This window comes from Pocillopora damicornis, chromosome 2 (genome assembly GCF_964200805.1).
Source record: "Pocillopora damicornis chromosome 2, jaPocDami1.2, whole genome shotgun sequence".
In the NCBI taxonomy this organism is placed as follows: domain Eukaryota; kingdom Metazoa; phylum Cnidaria; class Anthozoa; order Scleractinia; family Pocilloporidae; genus Pocillopora; species Pocillopora damicornis.
Window position 1 is genome coordinate 26,187,457 of NC_142671.1, and position 23,922 is coordinate 26,211,378.

The 23,922-nt window shown below is 40.6% G+C and overlaps 1 long non-coding RNA gene and 1 pseudogene across 4 annotated transcripts in view; one reads left to right on the forward strand and one right to left on the reverse strand.

The window, feature by feature from the left end:
• LOC149050516 (uncharacterized) overlaps positions 1-23,526 on the reverse strand; it is a 28,662-nt gene extending 5,136 nt beyond the window's left edge. The window contains exons 1-2 of one of the 4 annotated variants that reach the window (XR_016184179.1): positions 23,248-23,525; positions 22,554-22,666 (exon numbers count right to left, since the gene is read on the reverse strand). This is a non-coding gene — a long non-coding RNA (uncharacterized LOC149050516). Of the gene's footprint in view, positions 1-22,553; positions 22,667-23,201 lie in introns of all 4 variants that reach the window. The other 3 variants (XR_016184176.1, XR_016184177.1, XR_016184178.1) reach the window with 3 other exon arrangements.
• LOC149050517 (uncharacterized) lies at positions 17,219-17,981 on the forward strand (annotated as a pseudogene).
• Positions 23,527-23,922: the final 396 nt, after the last annotated feature.

Below are 23,922 nucleotides of genomic sequence, written 5' to 3' on the forward strand. Positions count from 1 at the left end.
CCCTAATCGTAGATATTTACCACTGGTAATTTCGGCGCGTAGCTGCTTTCCCGCTTCTTCTTCATAATTTATATCATTTGCATTGTTCTTACATTCGGTGAATCATTAACAGCTTCAAGCAGTCACGTTCACTTGCAATCCTAAACCCATTCTTACGCGTATCCAGCTGCGCACAGTGATCACTTTGTGTAAAAACATGGAGGCTGATGCTTCTCAGTCTCATGCCGGCAAAAAGGTCAATTCTTATTCAACAGAATTTAAACTAAAAGCCATACGGTTTGCCGTGGAATGCAGTAGTATAGAGAATACGAGAGTGGCGAGCAAACCAGAGTAAATTAGAATCTGCTAGTTGCAAGCGAAAGCGGCTCGCCGGGGCGGGAAGAAAGCCTTTTGATCTGGATATTGAAGAAGTGTTGTTGGAATGGGTCCACGAACGACGCTCTAATAGTTTTCGTGTATCAAAGAAAATGATCAGAAGCAAAGCAAGGTTTCTCAACATTCACGGCAAGCATTGGGTGGGTGCAGAAGTTCATGACAAGACATGGGTTATGCATACGGCGCAAGACAACGGAATCCCAAAAGGATCCCGAAAAACTAATTGACAAACTGATCGCATATGTGTTACAAGCAAGACGGCTACGTGTAAAGTTCTCCTACAGTGACAGTGACATTATAGCAATGGACGAAACAGCCGTTTGGCAAGACATGCTTTCCAATACAACTGTTGATTCCATCGGCCTCAACACCATAGCCATGAAAACAACTGGTCACGAGAAGACAAAGGTTTCAGTTTGCTTAACAGCGAAAGCAGATGGAACGAAATTGAAGCCTTTTATCGTCTTTCCCGGTGCTAAGAGAGAAACCAAATTACTCAATGAAGAATTTAAGGCTAAATGTGTTGTAGCATCATCTTCTAATGGGTGGATGAACGAAGAACTGACCCTTGACTGGGTAAGAAGTGTTCATTTACTCGACGAATCTTGGCGTGGGATTCATTCAAGTGCCACGTGATGGAAACAGTCAAACAAGAACTACACACGTCAAAGATAGATCATTAATCGTCCCAGGGAGTTGTACGAAATACATTCACGAAGCGCCCGACGTGGTTTGGAATAAGCCTTCTAAAGCAAATGTCACGGAGAAATATGATGAATGGATGGCTGGTGAAGCCCACTCTTTCACTTCAGCGTGAAACATGCGTGCTCCAGCCCGGAGAGAGATAGTTAAGTGGATCCTTGCGGCGTGGGATGGCTTGGACAAGACAATGATTATCAATTCATTCAAGAGCTGCGCGCTAACCGTTGCAGTGGATGGATTAGAGGACGGACACATTAACTGCTTCAAGGAAAATCAGCCCTGCCGTGCAGGTCTACAACGGCTCAAGGTTTTTCAACTAGCCATGAGCAATTCACGCGACAAGGATCCTTTCGACGGGATCACAGAATCCAACGTCGAGGATGCGGCACCAGATAGCTTGATAATTGACGCAAGTGACACTGAAGTCATCGACATCGAATACGGTAGATAAACTCACGAACATTCAACGTACCGTACACGTATACTTGTTACAGCTACGGTATATAAAATGAAGAATTCTTTTGAAAGTAACTGAACTTTCAACAATTTGTTACTGTTACAGTTTCTGTTATTGTTAGTTATTTTAATATTTATTAAAGTTATGCTTTAACCATTTGGTTGTTTCTCAAAAACTTAAATAAGCGCCCTGTCTCGAATAAGCGCCCTCCCTTGAGGTACCAAAAGTAAATAAGCGCCCCGGGCGCTAAATCGAATCATTACGGTACTTGGATACCTCGAGTACGCTAATACAACGATTCAAGTCTTTTCCGTAAGATATATCCTTGCTTCATAGTGTGTCTTCATTAGCGAAACTCATAGTTGTCGTTGAAATTCGCTTCGCTTGTGTCGGCCGCTACAGTAAAATAACACCGTTACGAAACTGCTAGACCAAACGTCTTCAAATGTCGAACTCATCCCTAGAAAACGCGAAACAACAAAACCAAATCGAAGAAACAGAAATCAATTCTCAACAATGGGATGATTCACCCGGCGTTGAGCACGTCCCAGACTTGGATACAGAAGGCGGTAAGCCGCAAGGGCGCGAAAAGAAATTAACAGAAAAAGGGAGGTCGTATTGGACGGAAATTCGAGGTAAAGCACGCCAATATGCTTACTTGGCCCTTTCAACGCATATGGAAAAGGTCCGTAAGTTGCTAAACGAAAACAAGAATTTGAAAGTTCTCGAAGAAGAAAGAGATCGCTCTGACAAACTAAAGGATGCCTTTAACGAAGCTCACTGAGCATATGACGAGGTTATCGATAACGAAGGAAATAGAAGGGCCTCTTATCTCTGGTACTACATCGGTGGCAGAAATTATTCCGAAATGAGACTAAAGCTTGTAGAACAAATTCACTCGCTACAGCAATCGGGAGCACCGAAATCGAGTCAATCACAAGCCGGTTCGATAAAATCAGGAAGTTCCAGGCGAATGAAGACCTCTATCAGCAAAACGTCAGTAAATTCGAGAGCAAGTTCGGGTCGCTCGCTCAAATTAGAGGCCGTCGCCAAGACCGCAAGACTGAAAATGGAAATGATGTTCTTAGAACGTGACAGTGAAATGAGAAGAATACAATTAACGACGGAAATCGCCATCGCCGAAGCCAAAGAAAGGGCAATTAATGAGGCTCTGATCGATGAACGAAAGGAAATTGCGATAAACCAAGAGCCACTAAACCCATCTGTGTCATCATTTATCCCAATCTCTACGTTCCATCACGCACGGAAACCACAGAAACAAAACCAAAAGTCACGCCAACCCACGCTCAAGATAATCCTGACATTTTTTTCACTATGGCACCAGTGCAAACACAGCAACGAGAAAACTTCGCGATTAAACAAGAAATTAATCCAGCTAATTCTCAGCCAATTAATTACGAAACACCCTTTCAAGAACCATTAAGGCAACTAATAAACTTGCAGACCAAACAAGCAGAGCTTAGTTCCCTGCTAGTAGAACAGCAAAAACGAAACATTCTACCAGCTAGAGAACCACCTGTTTTCTCAGGAAATGCTTTCGACTACCCGGCATTTATGATGGTGTTCGACTCCATCATTTCGGAAAACGTCTCATCGAATAAAAATCATCTCTATTCCCTCGAAAAGTACACCGTGGGTAGGGCAAATGAGATCGTAAGGGGATTTCTACCCGTAAATTCTGAAAGCGCATACACCGAAGCGCGAAAACTCTAGGATCAGCGATTTGGCAACCCAGTGCACGTGGCGGAGGCCTACAAATCACGCCTATTTAATTGGCCACAGATTAAGGACGGAGACAGTGCCGGTTTACAAGCCCCTTCTGACTTTCTCTTTCGTTGTCACGAGGCTGTAAGGATCGTAGGATCCAGTGGCGAGCTTGACTCTACACCAAAGTTGACGTTGAGTGGTGTCGTTACGCATACGATACTCGGAAGAAATCCGGATCAAACGTGTCTTTCGCCGAATTCGTTCAATTCGTCAAGGAAGAATTCGATTTGGCAAATGATCCAGTCTTATCACCGGACGTCTTGAAAAGGGAAAGAAAGGGCCTTGAAACTACAAAGGATTATAGAGGCAAAGGACAAAACAAGGCAGACAGCTTTGCCATTAGCACCATCCAGGAACAGTTCCCGCTATGCAAGGGAACACACCCCCTCACTAAATGTCGGGAGTTCAAGAAGAAAAGGGTGGAAGAGAGAAGAGAGTTTGTAAAGACCAAGGACCTTTGTTTTGGCTGCCTGAAATCAGGTCACCTGTCCAGCAGCTGTCGATTCCGGCTTACCTGTGAAGAGTGTGGCAAACCTCACCCAACTCTCTTTCACAACTCCGTTCAAACCGCTAAGCGTCCCCAAAGAAATAGTAAACAAAGGAATTCTGACTCTCAAGCCAAGAACCTCCCGATCACCGCCACATATGCTTCCATTACTTCAAGCAACGAGTCAACGAGCACGGACGATAGTGTGTGTGGCTCAACAAGTTTACCTGAAGTTGGGACCACCACCTCTATGATTGTGCTGGTTGTGGTTCACCATATGGATCGCCCACACGTTGATGTGAGTGTCTACGCGCTACTCGACGACGAAAGCGACTCCACATTCGTGACAAATTCCACCCTCAAGGAGCTTGGACTAGAAGGAACTGAAGTGTCCCCAAAGCTTAACACCATGCATGGTAAGGAGAGCATACCTGTGCAGAAAGTCGAGGGTTTGGTTGTCCAAAGGCTTGACAAACAAACAAATGGTAGAACTTCCGAAGGTGTACTCGAGAGAATCAATCCCAGCCAGGAGAAACCAAATACCAACCCCTGAAATTGCAAGTAAGTGGCAACACCTAACGAAGATAAGGGATGAGATACCTTCTATACAGCGCGACGTCGAAGTCAGCCTTCTGATGGGTTGTAACTATCTAAAGGCCCTCAAGCCCCAAGAAGTTATCCTTGGAAACGACAACGACCCCTACACAGTAAAAACTAAACTTGGATGGGGAATCATTGGCCCAGTGAGTCCCTCCTCTCCAGTTTCCAGATAACTAAGACGACGCTTCTTTCTGCCATAGGATCGTCACCTGTGAAGTTGGTAATACGAGACGTGACGGAATATCTGTAGTCGATAGCCAAACGAAGGAAGTCATCAACCCCTTTGAAGTCCGGAGATTGTTTGAGATGGACTTTTCTGAACAGCATCAGTATGTTGAAGAGTTTTCTTAGGAACACCGGAAGTTCCTAGAAATCGTTAAGCGCGGCATCAGCCTTCAAGACGGTCATTACGAGGTGCCACTACCCGTGAAGGACAGAAATCTCCTGTTACCAGACAACCGACCAATGGCTTGGAACCGACTCAAGACCCTCAAGAAACGACTTGAATCCAGCGAAACATATCGCCAGCACTACGTGGAGTTCATGAACAAGGTCATAGACAGCGGTTATGCTGAAAAGGTGCCAGAACAAGGTGACAGCCATAGACCGCAAGTCCATCTGGTACATTCCTCACCATGGCGTGTACCATCCGAAAGAGCCCAACGAAATCAGGGTAGTTTCGACTGCTCAGTGCAGTATCAAGGACAATCCCTCAACAGCCATCTCTTGCAAGGACCCAACCTCGTGAATAATTTGGCTGGCATTCTCTGCAGATTCCGTCGAGAGCCGATTGCACTCATGTGCGGCATAGAAGCGATGTTTTATCAAGTTAGAGTACTGCCAGAAGACAGAGACCTTCTGCGTTTTCTCTGGTGGGAAAATGGTGATACATAGAAAGAGTCTTAAGAGTATCGAATGACCGTCCATCTTTTTGGAGCTGCATCATCGCCAGGTTGCTCCAACTTTGCCCTCAAGGCTACAGCTGATGACAATGAAGCAGCTGTCAGTTCCTAAGCCGCAGATTTCCTCGCGACGCGACGTGGACGATGGATTGAAGTCTGTAGCATCAGTGGAAGAGGCAGTCGAACTAGCGAACGACATCCAAGAAATGTGTAAACGAGGTGGCTTTAACCTACACAAGTTTACGTCCATCAGAAAGGAAGTTGACTGGAACTAGCGTGACTGTCTAGCGTTACAACCGGATATCACATTTTGTATTCATATGATTGACAAGTGAAATTGTGATAGGAGACAGAAGAGTATTGTGAAAGAATGAGGTTTTTGAGGACAAACAACGCAAACAAAACGAGGATCGTGAGGCCAGTTATTTTGTAATTTTTCGTTTCATTTTCGTTATTAAACACGGGAATTGTCAGTACATCATGAGTGCTTTTGTGTGCCGTACAACTTCGGGACAGAAGTTATCCAGCAAATTCCAGTCTCCGATAGAACAGAGGGCATCAAAGAACTGGATTTTAGTCGCGAACCCGTACCCATGGAACGCGCCTTAGGCGTGCAGTGGTGTATAGAGTCAGATACCTTCAATTTCACTCTCTCTCTTAAAGACAGACCTTGCACAAGACGCGGAATTCTTTCTACTATCAGTTCGATTTACGACCTGCTCGGTTTCGTCGCTCCGGTCCTCCTAGAAGGCAAGACCATTTTACAGGAACTTTGCCGTAATAACACTGGATGGGACGATCCGGTTCCCAATGATATACAGTCCAAATGGTTCAAATGGAAGTCCGAATTAGAAGACTTGCAAAGCTTCGCAATTCCACGCTGTTACAAGCCAATAAATTTCGGAAGGGTCGTCAGGGCAGAGATCCCCCACTTCTCGGATGCGTGTTTCAAGGGTTACAGGCAGTGGAGTTACTTGAGAATGGTAAACGAGAATGGCAAAATCTGCTACTCTTTCGTACTAGGAAAATTGAAAATTTCCCTTGAAAGCAGTAACCATCTCGTGGCTAGAGCTCACAGCAGTGGTCCCATCGGCAGGAGTCCGCAAAAAGTTAAAGGGGGAGCTGGACATCGAGATAACAGACGAAGACAGACAGCAAAGTGGTCCTCGGTTACATCGCTAACAGCGTCAGATGTTTCCACGTTTTTAAAGCGATGATCCAGAGGTCAAGAAAATTGTGTCTCTCGCTACTACTGTCACACCATCCTGGCCAACCATGGTAGACCGATTGACATACTTTTCGGATTGGCAACGCGCTTAGAAGGCAATTGCCATATGCTGCCAATATCTGCGCCTATTACAAAGTAAAATCCAGAAAGGAAATGAAGACGAGATCACTAGGAAGTTGCGAAGTGGAAGGAGAATTCAGCCTATATCAATTAAAGAACTGTATGAAGCAGAAGTCGTTATCCTGAAGGCTGTGTTTCTTTGATTGATATTTAATCCGTTTATTGACATTTGATTGTTTGATTGGCCGCGTGATTAACAGTCGATAGAGTAATAGCTAAGTAACTTGATCATTCAGTTAGGACACGTTTTAATTAACGCGAAATCAGAAACAAAGGTCATAAACGTTTAGTACCTTACGGACTTTAAGTTGAACGTCGCTAACCTGTAGTGTATTACTGTTCGATCTGCTGACCCGTTTTGCTGACCTGTTATTGAAATACGTTTGATTTGATATCGCCACAGAAGTAAGTAATTTGTTTTGTAACCGATTGAATTGAGAATTGTTAGTTCCCGTGCAATTTCATGAATCGCTCGCATTAGATTAGGTTTCTCAACAATTTTGTATCTTTCTTATAGATCAAATAAAACAATATAAAGATTATACGATTCCGTATCCAATCATTCGTCCGAGAACCATTTTCCCTTGGAACAGGCTGTACAACAAGAATTCAACCCCAACACCACACCATCAAGCCCTCTTAGTAAATTAGATCCATACAAGGATTCAAACGGCGTTATTAGAGTTGGTGGACGACTCAATCTATCTGACGTCCCCGGGCAGTGTATTCACCCGGCAATTCTGCCGAAAACCGGTCACGTGACTGAAATCATTATCAGGCACTATCATCACAAATACCGACATGAAGGCAGAGGGATCGCGACTAATGAAATCAAAGCAAGTGGTCGATCGTCGGAGCTACTTCAGCCGTATCGTTGGCAATATCTACATGTGTTACGTGCTGTACATTACGAGGTAAATTACAGGAGCAACGTTTGGCTGAATTACCGCATGATCGATTGGAAACAGTGCCTCCATTCACCAATTGCGTAGTTGATTATTTTGGCCCCTTCGTGATCAGGGAGGGTCGCAAGGATCTTAAACGTTACGGAGTGCTATTCACCTGTATGGCTTCTAGAGCAGTACACGTCGAGGTAGCCACTACTTTGGAGACATATTGTATCCTTATATGCTTTTGCCACTGATTGTGAATTGTCTGCTTATCCCGCACCGCATTTCTGGTTGTCAGTTTTTTGGGTGCGGGGAATTCAAGAATTGTTCATTTATCTTTGCCTGAATGTAGCGAAGCGTAATGAAACAAAAGATAAATGGTTTCTTGAATTCCCGAGCACGAGTGCATTTGTCGGCAGTGTGATTTAAGTGCCGGCGTGAGATTATGGGAAAGAAGTGTGATATGTAAACTAGCAAGTATATATTCGCTGAACAGTAAACAAGTTTCATTGTGGATTTTTACAAGCGGACAGTTAAATTTTGTTCATATGGCGCGGGGCCGTCGTGGTCGCCCTGCTTCAGTTCGTTCTCATGCTTCGAGGCAACCCGGACATTGAAGTCCCTGTTGTCCGGCCGTCCAGGTCAAGAGAACTTCGAAGTTCAGGCCGTCGTAGTTCTCGCTCACATGTTGCAGCTTCAAGCGGTTCTGGTCGTAGTGCTTCGCCTTCGCGAAGGAGTGTCCGCGAGCGTTCGCACCGTAGTAGTCGCTCGGCTTCTCGCAGCCCTGAGCCCCCAACGTGGGCGAAGGAAATCTTAAAGGCCTTGGAGACGAAAACGCAAGAGGTCAAGGTTGTCAGAGAACAGCTCGACTCATTAAAACGCAAGTCTGTGGAGGAGGAGCCCGAGTTCAAATATAAGAGTAACAAGAAACAGTTCAAGTTCAACTCTGACGTCAAGGATAAGTTCAACCAGATTTTAGAGAGGGCTGGGGCGGATGACGCCATCACTAAGATTGCCAACGAAGGTATGTCACTCCTTGATAACAGAAATAAGCTTATTTCTATTGCTGACCGGGATGGCTGGTAGAATATTTTGAGGCGGACCCCCTCACTAAAAATGACGAAGAGGAAAAGAAACTTCGTGTCGCGCGCAAGGAAGCAGAGAGGTCTCGGGAGAAACGAAACCGAAAAAATAGTCTGAGAAGCAAAATGGGAACTCGTTTTAAGTCTCAGTCTACGTCTTCCAAAAGCGGCCCCGGTGCTAACTTTGGCCCATCACATAGAATCGTGGATTTCCGCCCAGATGTCGGTCAGCTTTTGGTTAATCCTCTACCGGAGAGAAAAGCTTCTGTTTATCGCTGCTTTGGTTGTGGCAAAGCGGGCCATTTTATCAAGGATTGTAAAGTGTCCTCTTCCGCTAAGTGACTACCTGACTCTGATTTTGACGAATTTTCGGATCGCGGCGAGGCTGAACTTGACACGGGCGTTTCCTCAGTGTTTTGGATTCGAGGCCGCTTGCGCAAGTTTTTGCATGTTTGGCGCTCTATTGGGGCCTCTTCTTTTATTCTTAGTGTTATTGAAAGCGGTTATAAGTTACCATTTGTTTCAATTCCATTGAGGTATTTCTTTAGTAATCATAAAAGCGCTGTTGATAATAGAGCTTTTGTTTGTGAAGCTATCGAGCTATTGTTGTTGGCGGGTAGTGCGGTGGAAGTCAAGCGTGACCAAGTTCATGTTTGCAGTCCCTTAGGTGTAGTTCCTAAAAAGAATGGCAAACGTCGATTGATTCTCGACCTTCGCTTTCTTAACAAGCACCTAGCCAAGCGTAAGTTTAAGTTCGAAGACCTTCGAGTCGTGGCGGAAATTCTTCAGCCAGGTGATTGGTTTTTTACTTTCGATCTTCGTAATGGCTACCAACATGTTGACATTTTTCAAGAGCATTGGAAGTATTTGGCTTTTTCGTTTACTTTCGATGGTAAGCCACGATATTTTTTGTTTTGTTCGCTTCCTTTTGGTTTAAGTACGTCTCCTTACGTTTTCACCAAATTGTTAAGACCAGTTGTTTCACACTGGCGGTCACAAGGCATTAGGATTTCTGTCTATTTGGACGACGGTATCGGCACCGATTCAAGTAAAGATTCGTGTTCTCAGGAAGCGCAACTTGTGCGAGGCGATCTTTATCGCCTTGGCCTGCTAGTGAATGAGGAGAAGAGCAATTTTGAACCGCGCCAAAAAGGGGAGCACTTAGGCTTTATTTTGGACCTTACCAAAGGAGAATTTAGTATCCCACCAGGCAAGATTGATCACCTGTTTAATCTGATTTCACTGCTTCTTGACGATGTTTCACCCACGGCTAGGGATGTGTCTCGTATTACGGGTACCCTTATTTCCATGGAGCTCGCTTTAGGTCCAATTGTGCGTTTGCGCACCCGAGCCTTGTACACAGTCCTTAATAGCGTTCATTGCCTTAGCTGCAAGGTGGCTTTAACGCGTGAAGCTGTAGAGGAACTTTATTTTTGGAGAGATAATTTCTTTCGTTTGTGCGGCAAACCAATCTGGAGGCCCTCCCCGAAGATAGAGCTTTTGTCTTATTCGGATGCCAGCAATGTGGGTTGGGCGGGATTTATTGTTCAATTCGGTACGCACATCGCTAGAGGGAACTGGTTGGGTTCCGAGGCCCTATGCAGCTCTTCTTTCCGCGAGATTCGTGCAATTAGATTTGTTCTTCAGTCGTTTTCCGGTCTTTTGGCGGGTAAGGAGTGCAAGCATAGATCTGACAATCAGAGCGTCTGCAGTATTTTGTCCGTCGGCAGTAGTAAGCCTCATTTGCAAAAAGAAGCCGTTGCCATTTACAGTTTGTGCCATGAAGCCGGTATTTGCTTTTCTGCGGAGTGGATACCTCGCTACTTTAATTTCAAAGCTGATTATTGGTCGAAAGTTGTCGACACCGATGATTGGATGCTCAACCCTGTCCATTTTCGCCAGTTGGATATTCTGTGGGGACCCCACACTGTAGATCGTTTTGCGAGTCATAATTCTTTCCAGTTGCCCAGGTTTTGTTCTCGGTGGTGGTGTCCTGGGACCGAAACTGTTGATGCTTTTACCGTCAGCTGGGGAGGGGAAAACAATTGGTTGGTCCCCCCAGTGTTCCTTATTCCCAGGGTTATCAATCACATGAAGCTGGGTAGAGAGCAGGGCACTCTCATTATCCCCTTTTGGCAGTCTGCTCATAGGTGGCCGTTGGTGTCTCCAAGCCCCGGAGTTTTCCACCCTTTTGTTCTTGACTGGCAGGAGATTCCTTTACATGAATCTACTTTTCTCCCTGGTTCCGCAGCCGCGGATCTTTTCGGGCATGGTATTCCCTCGTGTAGAGTATTTGCTTTGAGAATTGTGTTTCCTTAGCTTTGCTGTAGAACGTTTTTTCGGGTATTAGATGAGTACCTTGAACGAGTTGTTCATCCTAATTATTTGTTTTTGTTCTATCTGAGCCTCTTTGGCCTAGGTGTGGGCCTTTGCTCTTTGCAAGTCAGTGGCCTTGGAACTGTACTAGTACGCACGAGTTGTGCAGCTGAAGCAAGCCGAGAGGGCACTGCCGACACAGTAGTGTGTTCGTTTTTAGAGTCAAGTGGACTCCTCTATCCTTTGTGTGGATTTGCTTACCAGTTGACGCCGAGTGGGCCAAGCCTCCTTGTGCTGGAGTGTGTGCTGGTGCTGTGTTTACTTGCCATGTGGGCAGTTTCTTGTTGCAGACGATGTGTTTCTTGTTGCAGACGATGTGTTTCTTGCGCGTTTAGTGTTCTGTAGCGATTGGATGTTGTTCCTGTCTTTAAAATGCCATGTTTTGGACATTGTTGATTTTCACTTTAGGCTTGTCGCCTTACCAACGGAGCAACGCGGAGATTCAGAGGCTTGTAGAACTGTTAAAGACTGTCATACTTAATGACTGTGCCGTTTCAACCGTGTCTTCGTATGCAGGGGCAGCCAATCGATGGATTGACTGGTGCAAGTGTTACTCGTTTCCTCCTTTACAGTCTAACCCAACCGCAGTTGCTCTCTACTTAACAAGTCTTTCAGACCGAGGCTTATCTCGCTCGTCAATCCTTGGAGCAGCTTATGGCATTGCATGGCTACATAAGAAACTTGGATGTCCTAATCCTGTTGACGATCCGCTCGTTTCTCAGACCTTGGCTGGCTTTAAACGCCTCCTGGCTGGTCCATCTAGGAAAAAGCAGCCTATTGAATCTCATCACGTCAGGGCGCTGATTCGTTCCTATGGTCACCCTCGTGCTTCTCTACCGAATCTACAAATGGTGTCGCTGGTTGCGCTTGGTTTTTGTGCTTTCCTACGTTGGTCAGAGCTGCGTGACTTACGTGCCTGTGACTTAAGGTTTTGCGCCACCCACATGTCTATTTTCCTGGGCAGGCGTAAGAACGATCAATTCCGTCAGGGATCTGTGGTTAAAGTTGCTCGTTTACCTTCCAGCTCTTGTCCAGTGAAACTGTTAGAGTTATTCCTTGAGCGCGGAGAGCATCAACCATCTCAGTCTTTATTTTGTCTCTGCCAGAAATTGGGTGCCAGGTACAAGCTGCGACAAGCTGCTCTGTCATATTCTCGGGCACGGGAACAGTTTCGTCAAATGATTTCCGAACTTGGTTTGGACTCGAACGAATTTGGTTTACATAGCCTTCGTTCAGGTGGTGCTTCGCAAGCAGCACGCAGCGGAGTTTCTGGGAGAGTATGGCGTAGACATGGTGGTTGGCGCAGTATCCAAGCCGCAGATGGTTATGTCGATGAATCTTTGGAAAATACCCTTGTGCTGTCTAGAAATTTGGCTCTTTAATTTTCAGTACGTGATTTGCTTGATAAACATTGCGCGAGTTGTGTTGTTTGTTGCAGTATGGAGGGATTTACATTTGCCCAATTAATTCTGATGGCCTAACGTTGCTCGATGACACAGAATCCTTGCCGCAGGTGGATATGCTTAACAATTTTTGGACAGTACCCTTATGGTATCCAAGCGATTAGCTGTCTATTATACTGTAAATATGTTTGCTTAATGAACATTGCCTTATATTGTATCCTTAAATGCTTTTGCCACTGATTGTGAATTGTCTGCTTATCCCGCACCGCATTTCTGGTTGTCAGTTTTTTGGGTGCGGGGAATTCAAGAATTGTTCATTTATCTTTGCCTGAATGTAGCGAAGCGTAATGAAACAAAAGATAAATGGTTTCTTGAATTCCCGAGCACGAGTGCATTTGTCGGCAGTGTGTTTTAAGTGCCGGCGTGAGATTATGGGAAAGAAGTGTGATATGTAAACTAGCAAGTATATATTCGCTGAACAGTAAACAAGTTTCATTGTGGATTTTTACAAGCGGACAGTTAAATTTTGTTCTTTTTAACTCGTGAATTGCGCGCATGCGTAAGAGCGAGTTATAGATACGATGTGGGGAATAGCATTCGCTCGCTCGCTCGATTGGTCGATTCCTGTAAACTTTTTTTAGATTTTAGGCTTTTGAGTGCATTTTATAGTTTTTGGCGAGCAATAAACAGACGAAATGGCGACCTTTGTTGCTATGAATAGTGGTGGGGTGAAAAAGAAGCCAATGATAATCTTAAAAGAGTTTTTTTTTTCGTTTTAGTTTCAACAAGCGGCGCCAGCGACTGGCAGGCATGCAAGGATTCACACTGAAATAACAGAACAACCTTCGTTTTTCATAAAATTGTAATTTACAGTCCTTGAACTTGAAAACAATCCGAAGATTCATTGAAAATATCACTTACTGCGAAGCGCTCGGAGTTTACAGATGTTCAAAAGCTTTTTCTGTTATAGCGTGAGATTGAGGACAAAATTGATCATTACGTTTCGTCGCGTGTGTTTTTCCTGTGAGAAGCAACAAAAGATGCCGGCGACTGACGAAATAACAAGTTAACACGAAAATCAGATAACACCTAAACAAACAATTTTAGCTACCGATTTTCAGTGAATTTTTAAAGAACAATTTTCTTTTAAGTTTCAAGACAATTTGAAGATTCAACATACAAACAACGTACTAAAATGCGAAAGTTACACACCACAAAATTGATAAATAGGCCTGAAATGAAATTCTATCTTGTTATTGATCATACGTTGCCTAGCACGTGACCTAAATCTACCCAGGCGGAGATCCAAAATGACGGTGGCAGGCTTGGCTTAGTTATATCACTCAAAACTCGTTCCCTTTTGTCTCATTTGATAAAGAGGGAATCGTTAATGTTTTCATTAAGACAGTATTGCCTTGATTTTCTAATATTTACAACGAAAGACAGTAAATTTCACTTTTCACCCACATTTACTTCCAACCTTTTCTTTTGAACCAGAAACAAAAATGATAGACGTTTAAAACACATGACATCATCCACCTTGTCAAATGTAATAGCATGATCATTTCAATTGTAATGCCTTCTTATCCCAACGTTACTTTGTTTCTTTGCTACATTAGCTAACACTGAACTACTGCTCGTACTCTAGATATGACAATCAACCACAAAATTCCCTAAACCAGATAACATTAAACATAATCTGAAAAATCATGTGTCAATTCACGAGTTTGCTCACAGAGCACTTTGATTTATTTTTTGGTTGGAATCCTGTAATCCATTTCCTCGTAACGATTTTTAGTTGTGCTTTCCTGATGATTGACAGTCATCATAAGTGGTTTTGTTTATTCAATTTACTTTGGCCGCGTCGAACGTATAGAGTTTGTTTAATTTTTTGGTGTCTAAACAGTGTAAACAGTTGTTTTTGTCTTGTGATTAGTTGGTTAGTTCAATAAATGGGCTAAGAATTGTCTGCTTATCCCGCACCGCATTTCTGGTTGTCAGTTTTTTGGGTGCGGGGAATTCAAGAAATACCAATGACATTCATCAATTAAAAAAAAATAAAAAAAAGAATAAAGACTCTCTTATTTAAATTGGCGTTTTTAGTACGAAAGTTGTGATTTCTCATTTTTTATCTTAGTTTTGGTTTTTTATATAGTATTTTTAACTTGTATATAGATATATAATGATATTGTAATGCGCAAATGAAAATTTTATATTGATATTTGTCCAATAGAGATTTTATTAATAAATTATTATTACTCTTTGACAACTCCTATCAGATGAACTTCAAATTTTAATGATGGTCTTTTATTCCAAAAATCAATAAATTTGCATGTGCCAAAGAATGCTTTTTAGGCACTGAATATACCCCTCATGGGTGGTGGCAATTTTTTCAGCAGTTGGGCAGTCATGGCGTATAGAAACTTAGATTATCTCAAATCAAATGAAAGTCAAATTTTGTAAGCTTCTTTAGGGGAGATTTTATTAAAGGTTGATAAGAATGCTACTGGTGCAAACCAATGCGGTAAATCAAGGATTCAGTTTCCTCACAAATTCACTCAACCCAGCCAAAAGATCACATCCATCACAATATTTTATTTCAATCACTATTTATTTATAAAAGACCTTTAAAAGACGTTTTGTTAATTCTTGAGGAAAACCTTTCAACAGGAAGGATTTGCTGTCTTCCCACGTAACATAATCTATCAACCCAGTAACTCCCTCGTCAGGATTCTCTCTCATTTCATCAAGGCTTACTGTCATTTTCTTGGCAATTATTTGTTTTCCAGAGTTATTGCACACTTAAGGTTTACATAAATTTTGTTGGCAAACATTCTGTGTTGTATCCTTGAATACTACTTGATTTTGGAAGGGATCTACTTAAGCAGGCCTTTGTGCAAAAACTTTTTTGTCAAATTTGTTTATCAGTACTACAACCATATCCGTGTCTTAAATCTACAAAGGCCATATACATGAATGATGATGTATGGCACGCAGCATCTAGTTCTCTTTGTTCACTTTTACAAAAGTTTTATTCCACTTAGCTATTTTAATTTTCTAACTCTCATAGATAGCTGCCTAAATTGCATACAAAACAAAATTTTGTTTCCTTTTTCTGGCTGGTAGTTGTATTTAAGGTTTGAAATTATTGGTCTCAGTTCCTAGCTTAGCGCCCACACAAGCGGAAATGGAAAAGTTTTATTTTACCTCAGCAAATGCAAAACAAAGCAAGGTTAGCTGAGTATGGTACCCCTGTATGCTGACCATTATGTATTGCCCATTCACGAAATCACAATTCAAGACGATGGGGCAAGACCACCCCTTCTATGTTGTGTGACAAGACTCGGTAGTTTCTTTCGAAATGGTGCCAAAAAAGTCTGCAAGGGCTTCTGGGTTCCACCTTATTAGGATTTAGTCCCAAAGCAGCCAACTCTCAGTTGATAATTGGTAGGGAACTGGTCTGAGCCATGCAAATTTGGCAGCCATTTCAAGAAAGTTGAAAATATTAGCTTTTTGCTGGTATAGGATAAAGGCTATTGAAGTTTGCATAACTGGAAAAAAAATGGCATGATAGGAGACAAAAATGCAGAGACAAGTAAAGGTGGTAAGGGCTTTAGGTAATCATCTTCTATGAACTTTTTGGAATGTGATGAACTTCAATAAAAATCTGAAATGATGCGATGTCAGTTCAAAGTCTGTTTTCATTAAATATACATTTATTTGCTACTTTTGTCTTCTCTTCGCAAAAATAAACCATGGCATTTTCAACCCACTATCAATTACAAAACAAAGATTTTTGGTTGAAACTTAGAGTAGACAAGCAAATTTTGGAACTCAAAAGGCAACTGGCTGCTAAAGAAGGCAAAAATGAAAGGTTTGTTCTCACTTCTGTGTCTGTATGCGTGCTAACTGGAGGATGCAGACTACATGTACAGCAGAGTTGTTCTTTGAACAGCTTGGCTGAGGTGGTTTAAAAGCTTTAGGCAGACTTTTGCTAAGCATAGGTCTCAGAACAGCTTCCAACCTAAATTAATTCAAGTATAACATTGGAAAAGTAGATTTAACAGGCCTGCTGGAAAATAACTGAAACTGCTGCAGCCCGGCTCTAGCTCATGATGTGCTTTCTGATACAGGATTTGTGAATTAAATGATACATTTGATTTCAATTAGATTCTAATCTGTACTTAATTTTAGATTAAGCAGATTTGCATTCTTTACTTGATTTCATTTTCTGTTATTTTAATTTAGAGTGCCAATAATAAACTATATCAAGCAAATACATTGACACCAAATTTAGTTACTACTTTGGCCCGTGATTCCATGTGGAATATAATTATCATTATTATTGACATCATCATCATCGTCATTATTATTATTATCATTATTACTAATCATTGTCGTCTGTAGTCTAAAGTCTCTGTAAATATTCAGACCAGTTGTTGTTGGGTCCAATATTTGTAATCAACAAATAATGATCTTTTTAAAATATATATTTTTAATAACTAGATCACTGAACTCAAAGCTATTATTGTGAAGGACAACAAGAGTTCAGTCCAAACCAAAAAGGCCTTGAAAACCATGTTAGGAGTAAAGTACAGAAGATTTCAGTGAAAAGCTTGAGAATCTTTCAAGGTTTCAGCTATTGCGAAGGAAAAAAAAGACTATTGCTGCACTTTAGCCAATTCATTGTGGAGGCAACAAAAAATCAACATCTGATGACCGATCTGAGTAGATGGTTTCTGGACAACCTTATTGGTACAACTTCACAACAAGTCATGACAGCTTATATCACCAATTTAGGAGTGTGCATGAATGGTATTATACCAAAAATTGTAAAGATGGAAGTTGAAAAATATGAAAAAAGTAGTCAAAACCAACTTAGGAGCATCCATGTGTTGTAGGAAGGGGGGTTGTTAAGCAAAAGGAACTACACAAACATTAGAAACAGCTGTGATGTGACAAAACAAGCTCCAAATAAACCATGTAGAAATGACAAAACACTTTATGAAAGGTTGTGAGATTCCTAAAATTCTTGTATACAAAACCCTAAGGAGTTACATAAGAAACAGTGACGTTGGTGAAGTTTTAACTTTGGGGTCATTGGTCACTGGCCAAGCTTTTTGCAGAATCAGTTCCAGGAGTATACAGGTCCCTTAAGCCTTTCCTTTTGAGACTTGCAGATATGTACCTTTGTATTCACGAAAAAAAAGCCTCTGCCTTAAGAAGTTTAATAAAGAGGAAAGAGTACTGTATGTGGCAGTGGGGGCAGATGGTGCGCCATTTTGGCAAGGATGACACAGCCACTGCATATTTGGTTAGCTTTCTTAACCTGTGGAACAGAGTACAAAGTTGTAATGATAATCATTTACTCCTTGGTGCCAACTGTGAAGATCATCCACTAATGAAATCTTACTCAAATCATCAAGGAAAAAATGGAACAGATTGAAGGGAAGACATTGACTACTAAGAGAGGAAAGTAGGTCGTGTTCAAATTTGAACTGATACCTTCTGACATGAAATGAATGTCATCCCAATCAGGAGAACTAAAAAATTATGCAACCGATTTTCATCTTTCAATGTTAATCAAACAGAAAAGGGAACCATAGGTGGTTTTATTGGTGGCCCTAAAGCAACAAATCACACAAAGGTTGCTAACGATGAAGTGGTCGTGTCTTCATGTCGCTCTGACAATATACCTTCTAGCTTATCTAATTGCTGCACAGTTGTCAAGCAGCCGTCTGAAACTGCTGATTAACGGAAATTTGGAGACTTTGGTGGTTTCTAAGGATTTGAACCAAGCGGTGATGATAAATTCTAATGCAAACAGTTGGACTTCAATCTCAAAGGAGTCCTTAAAGATGGCACGTGGTCTAAATCTGATATGGGTTGTGCATATAATAAAACAAAATAATGTTGGCCACCAATTTGATTTTTCTTTCGAATGATGTTGCTCTGAATCCTAGGCCCATTAATTTGCCAGTTTCAAGTCAAGGCAGATGAATAATAATAATAATAATAATAATAATAATAATAATAATAATAATAATAATAATAACTTTATTTAAGTGTCTGTGTATTTTTTTAGCACTGCTGTGCTAATTGGGGACACTGTAAATAAGGAAACAAATATCGTAAATGAACAGAAACTTGTTAAAAACCCCAACTGGTAGGAGGCAGACCAGTTGGCTATTTTCGCTGAATGCCCACAATTCAGCAAATAAAGTTGACGTGCTCATCTTAGCAGAGACCTTTTGTAACAGTTAAAGACCCAACTCCTTTTATCAGGTACATGGATATGATCTATTCCGGAAGGAATATTCCTATTTGTTAAACAAAGAAATGGTTTTGCTAGGAGATTTTAATGTCGACTTCCAAAATGCAAATCAGGTTACCAAACACCATTATGCTTATTAAAACACTAACTAATTTGCACCTAACCCAATTTGTCAAAGAAGTCAAAAGGCCCGCTTCAGGAACGTGTCTAGATCTTACCTGGACAAGTCACCCAGAAAGAATGACTTGTATACAAACAAAGAATATTAATAAGTTGGATCACCTTCCAACAATAGCGGTTCGACGCTGCAAAGGTCAGACTTCGCAAAGAAAAGAGTCTGATTAACACCTTTTTCTGCCAAGACATAAAATGCCTTGGTGCCCAAAAATTTTTGTATGAGTTGAGTGATGCCCCATGGGACAGTGCTTTTGTTTTAGGACACTGATAATATTATTGACAGCTGGTACAAAATTTTTACTGACGTTCTTGATTTTCAGATACCTGTGAAAGAGAAGAGAGAACAACATAGCCCAGCCAAATTGGTTCACTACAGAGATTAAAGAGGCCATGAAGAAAAGAGACAAAATGCAAAAGAAAGCTAGAATTTCTGAAAGTCTTGTCTTTGTATTGATATTCCAGACTGTATGTTGATTTTTTTCTACTGTAATTTTAAATTAGCTTTTATCAGTTACTTACTTTCTTATTTGTAATGGGTAATGATATAATCGTACATGGATGACATACATAAGTAGCACCTTGTGAAAAAATTTGCCTCTCCCATGCTGACAAATACTGCCCTGCAGGGACTACATTCATCCTATTTTAAGAAACAGCTGCTACTATGCAATGCCACACAGTTGTATAATGCTATGAACAGCCTTGAGCCCTCATATGACAAACATTTTGCTCTCAAATTCAAACATTTTCTTTAAGGAGGCATACTTTACCATAGCTATTTAGGTCACCTCTCAAATGGGTTGTAAAGCCCAGTTGTTGGTGTATAACCTTTTTTTTTCCTTTTTCTTTTTCTTTTTTTTTACAACCATGGTGAAATAAACAACTTTGTTTTAATGCTGACTTCTTAATTAATAATGCACCTTGGACACTCCACTCCACCAACAAGGAATCGTAAGTGGTCTCTGAGGATAATCTTGACTCATATGGAAATTGCACTTTTTCAGTCATTGCTCCCTCACTCCGGAACAATTTACCAGACCAAATAAGAACTGTAGCATGTCTAAGTTCCTTTAAGAGTTAAGTTAAGACCTTTTCATTTTAGCAGATTTGTTCCTACATTAACAAATATTGAACTTAAGATGTAATTTACATATGTATTGGCAACTTTGATAGGTGCTTTTGGTTAATTAGTACGAATAACAATTATCATTGCTATTATTATCATTATTACTATGATTATGCAACACCTGATATATCGATAAGGTCATCTTTCTTTGAATCTGACACTGATCAACCAATCACTGAGTCTAGATCCAAACTGGCTATGTCAGACTATCAGAAAGCTCAGATGAAGAAAGGGATTTTAAAGGACAAGAATATGAGCTGATAGATCAAAACCAGTTTTCCTCAACCATCTCTATTATTTAACATGTGGTCAACTTCAATTGTTCTGAATGGTTCTCTGAAAAATGTTTCAACTTCGTGGTACAGTTTCCGTTTGACTATGTGTGTAAGACAGTAAGTACATAGTTGTTGATTTATTATTTGGCAATGTTTGCCCTACTCTAAGTTACTTTAGTAATTCAATCATTTATTTTTTGCTTTCCGCTTTTCCTGTATATTTAATGCACAATGATTTCCTTGAGGCAAGTGTTTTTCACATGAAAAAGCCAGTCAGAGGGCATGGCCACCTCGTACAAACAAATAAAGCAGATTCAGAGATACCATGGTCTAGCCATTACACAGAATGTTCTGTCAACCTCAAATCCATTAGATTGAGGGATAAATGTAGCTGTTCAAACCATGAAAAAGAACTTTGTTACAATTTTATCATGGAACTGTTGGCTGCCAAAGAAATCATCACAGACCACCATATTTTTACTCAAACATTTAAATTTTCACTAGTTTGTACACTTGTACATGTAGATTTTTAAAGCATGCTGTAATTCAATATAATTTTAATTCATAATTTAGTCTATACTTTCCTGATAACTATTATAATTAGCTTTTATCATCATTAATTGCAAATTAACTTAGAATAGATTTCTAGGAGAGGAAATAAACTACTGCATTGTTACTCGGGGAGACTTGAAAGACACAAAGGCAAAGAAGGTTCAAGTTAACCAACAAGCAAAGCATTTCTAATTCAGGCCAAACATGCAGATGAGATATTAATAGACCCACCCAATCTCCCTACTTGGAGACTTGAGGCTATTAAGGAGCAAATGGTAGATCATGGAGACATTTAGTTCATACCATTAACTCATCTGAAAGTGGCAATTCCTTCAGCCACACTTACAAGTTCATAAATATATTTGCCTAATGCTCCTTTCTATTCCCTACATTCCCCTTTGGGAGAGCCTTCATGTGCCTGCTTTAAATGCCAAGGTTAATGCTACCACTCAAGCACCAACCAAAGTACACAACAAGGAAAATTCAAACCTTCCAAAGACTGGTCACAAGAATTGACAGAAACAAAATTAATGTTTTTTTATACCATCTGTGTATGGAAAAGACAATTCCTAGTTTAAACGATTTTCAATGAGTAAATATCAGTTTTACATAAACTAAGTCTTAATAAGTAAATTAGACACTAATTAACATAGATTCTATAACGCAAACTTTATCATGTATAATGGTTTTTAAGGACCATGCTATTATTAAATTTTTTCCAAAATTACTTTAGATATTGTGCAATTCAGCTTACTAGCTGCAATGTGATATTGTGTGTATAATTTGTGCCTGATAAATCCTCTAAATTTATCAAATATTTATCCAGCTAAGAATTCTGCCAAAGTTAATCCAACAATCAAGATAAACCCACTACTTTTGCCCCCCTCAGACCACAAATAGCTTTATACCCAGGCCAATCACAGGGACACCATCAGTGACACAATCACAGTGACACACACGCCTTAGCCTTGAAATCAATAACTGAATTATTCCACCAGAATTTTCAAGATCAAAGTGCCAAATTCAAGAAAGCATTAAGTAGCTGTGGTTCTGGCCACAGCAGAGAATGCTCAACGGCTGGGTGAAAAAGCTTGTTTAAGTCTTCCAAAAGGGCAAAAGAAGAGAGGAAAAATGCCATAAATTTATCTTGAAGATGAAAATGTCCAGACCTGGATTCGAGTAAAATTTGAGGCAGGCTATCCAGGGATGCTATGACTGTGTTCACAGAGCATTTTTTGTCTTTGTAATATTGCATGATGAGTGATTTCCCTTAATGTTGTTGTTGTTGAAGTACATTTTGTGTAGCAACAAGAGCAAGGAGTTAGGGGAATTCTTTTGTTTGGTTTCAGAACAAGGGGAGAGAATATTAATCCAAGCTTGTTGAGCCAGTATGAAATTTACAGGTAGAGGAAGTCTCTATAGTAAATAAAAATCTCTTACATCAATCAAAAGCATTAAGATTGAAAAACTTTTTCAATTTTGATTCTTGGTCTGAAGACATCTGAAATCCTTTGAGTCTCCAAATAACTTTTTATCTGCCGAGTCCCCAGTTTGCTTACAAGTTACCAAAATTGTGATGGTCTTTTACAGTCATGGTGAAACAAACCAAGTATTGACACATCAGAAAAAATGGCAAGATTCCAACCAACTAAATATCTTTACCACTCTTTTTTTAAGTTGTGTCACTGCATATGACACAACTTAAAATAGCTAAATCGGCTTTGATTATAAATACTCACATTTTCTTTTTTCTTGAGAAGTGCATCTTTCTTCCAGCCAAGGTAGTTCTCTTTCTTTAATCCTAAGTTTTGGCATTCATGAACAAGTACTCTTTTCCTGATGACTAAGGAACCTTTAATTAATTAAGAGAGATATAAGCTCTGAAGTTATTTTCAAGTTTTATTCATGCGATGACTTTGGATACTGATGCTGAAACATCCATCTTAATGTATGCCCTCAGATGCTCACTGCTAAAATACTAAAATAATACCTATGGACAGGTAATTTCCCCTCCCCAATCTAACATACATTGTTATCCTATGGCATTGTTCATTATTCACATGGTGTTCTTGGTTAATGTTTTTCCCATAAGTTGAATATTACTGTCCTTAAGGTTATAAATATGCAAGTATGACATGGTTCCCAATCAAAAAAATTACTCTCTTTCTCTGTTTAGTTGTGAAGAACTGGTAAACTCTACCATGAGTCAATAGTTGAATACAGATGGCTCAGCCTTTTGTAATGAATCTGACATAGCCCAAGGAAGTTAAGTTTCATTCTTGTTGTTGTTTCCCAAAAAAGTCATAATATTGTCTCACATTAAATTATAAAATCATGAGGAAAACTCTCTGAATGTTTTGGGATTTCTAATCCCTTTAAAAACTCACTGGTTTTCCTTTAATGGTAAGCTTTTAACTTGCGCTTCAGTCGTACCTTTTTACTTTTAGATCTTTCGTTGGTTCCGAAGCATGATATTCGTTAATGAGGGAAGGTCTTCTTGGTCTGGAGAAAAACCACCGCACGTGATTAGAGAAGATCTGGCGGCTTCAGGCGTTGTATCAATTAATTGCTGGGCGGCATATCGAACTGGAACACCAAACTTCGACTTTCTTGTAGCTATTCCTCCTTTAAAAGTAATTACATTCAAACTCTTTTTCGACCTAAAATCGCTTCTAGGAGGCATAATGGTAGCCAAAGCCTTTCCAAAGGGGAGTTACTACATCACGGGCGACGAGCGGGGATAGAAAAAACGACCCAAATATGAGCGGTCAGCGGTGAAACACCTTGTATACTTCATATAGAGACATATAATTTGTTGTTCCAGAGACAATCGTGTTGTAAAGCCGAAACGTTAACAGTTTACTTCACAGTTTAAGCAATTTTTCAAAAGTGTTGATTGAACTCATATCTTTTACTGCTTTAATAAACAATGGAGGCTTCGGAGAGGGAGTCAGAGGCATTTGGAAAGGCACCAAGAATAATTATATGTATGGTTTGTAGCTAGCTGCGTGACGAAAAAAAAGTATCATGATTTCCGGTTGTCAAAAATGTCAATCAAATTTGGCAAGAACTTGGTTTTCGCACTGTAGTTTGCTTTTCCTGGAAGAT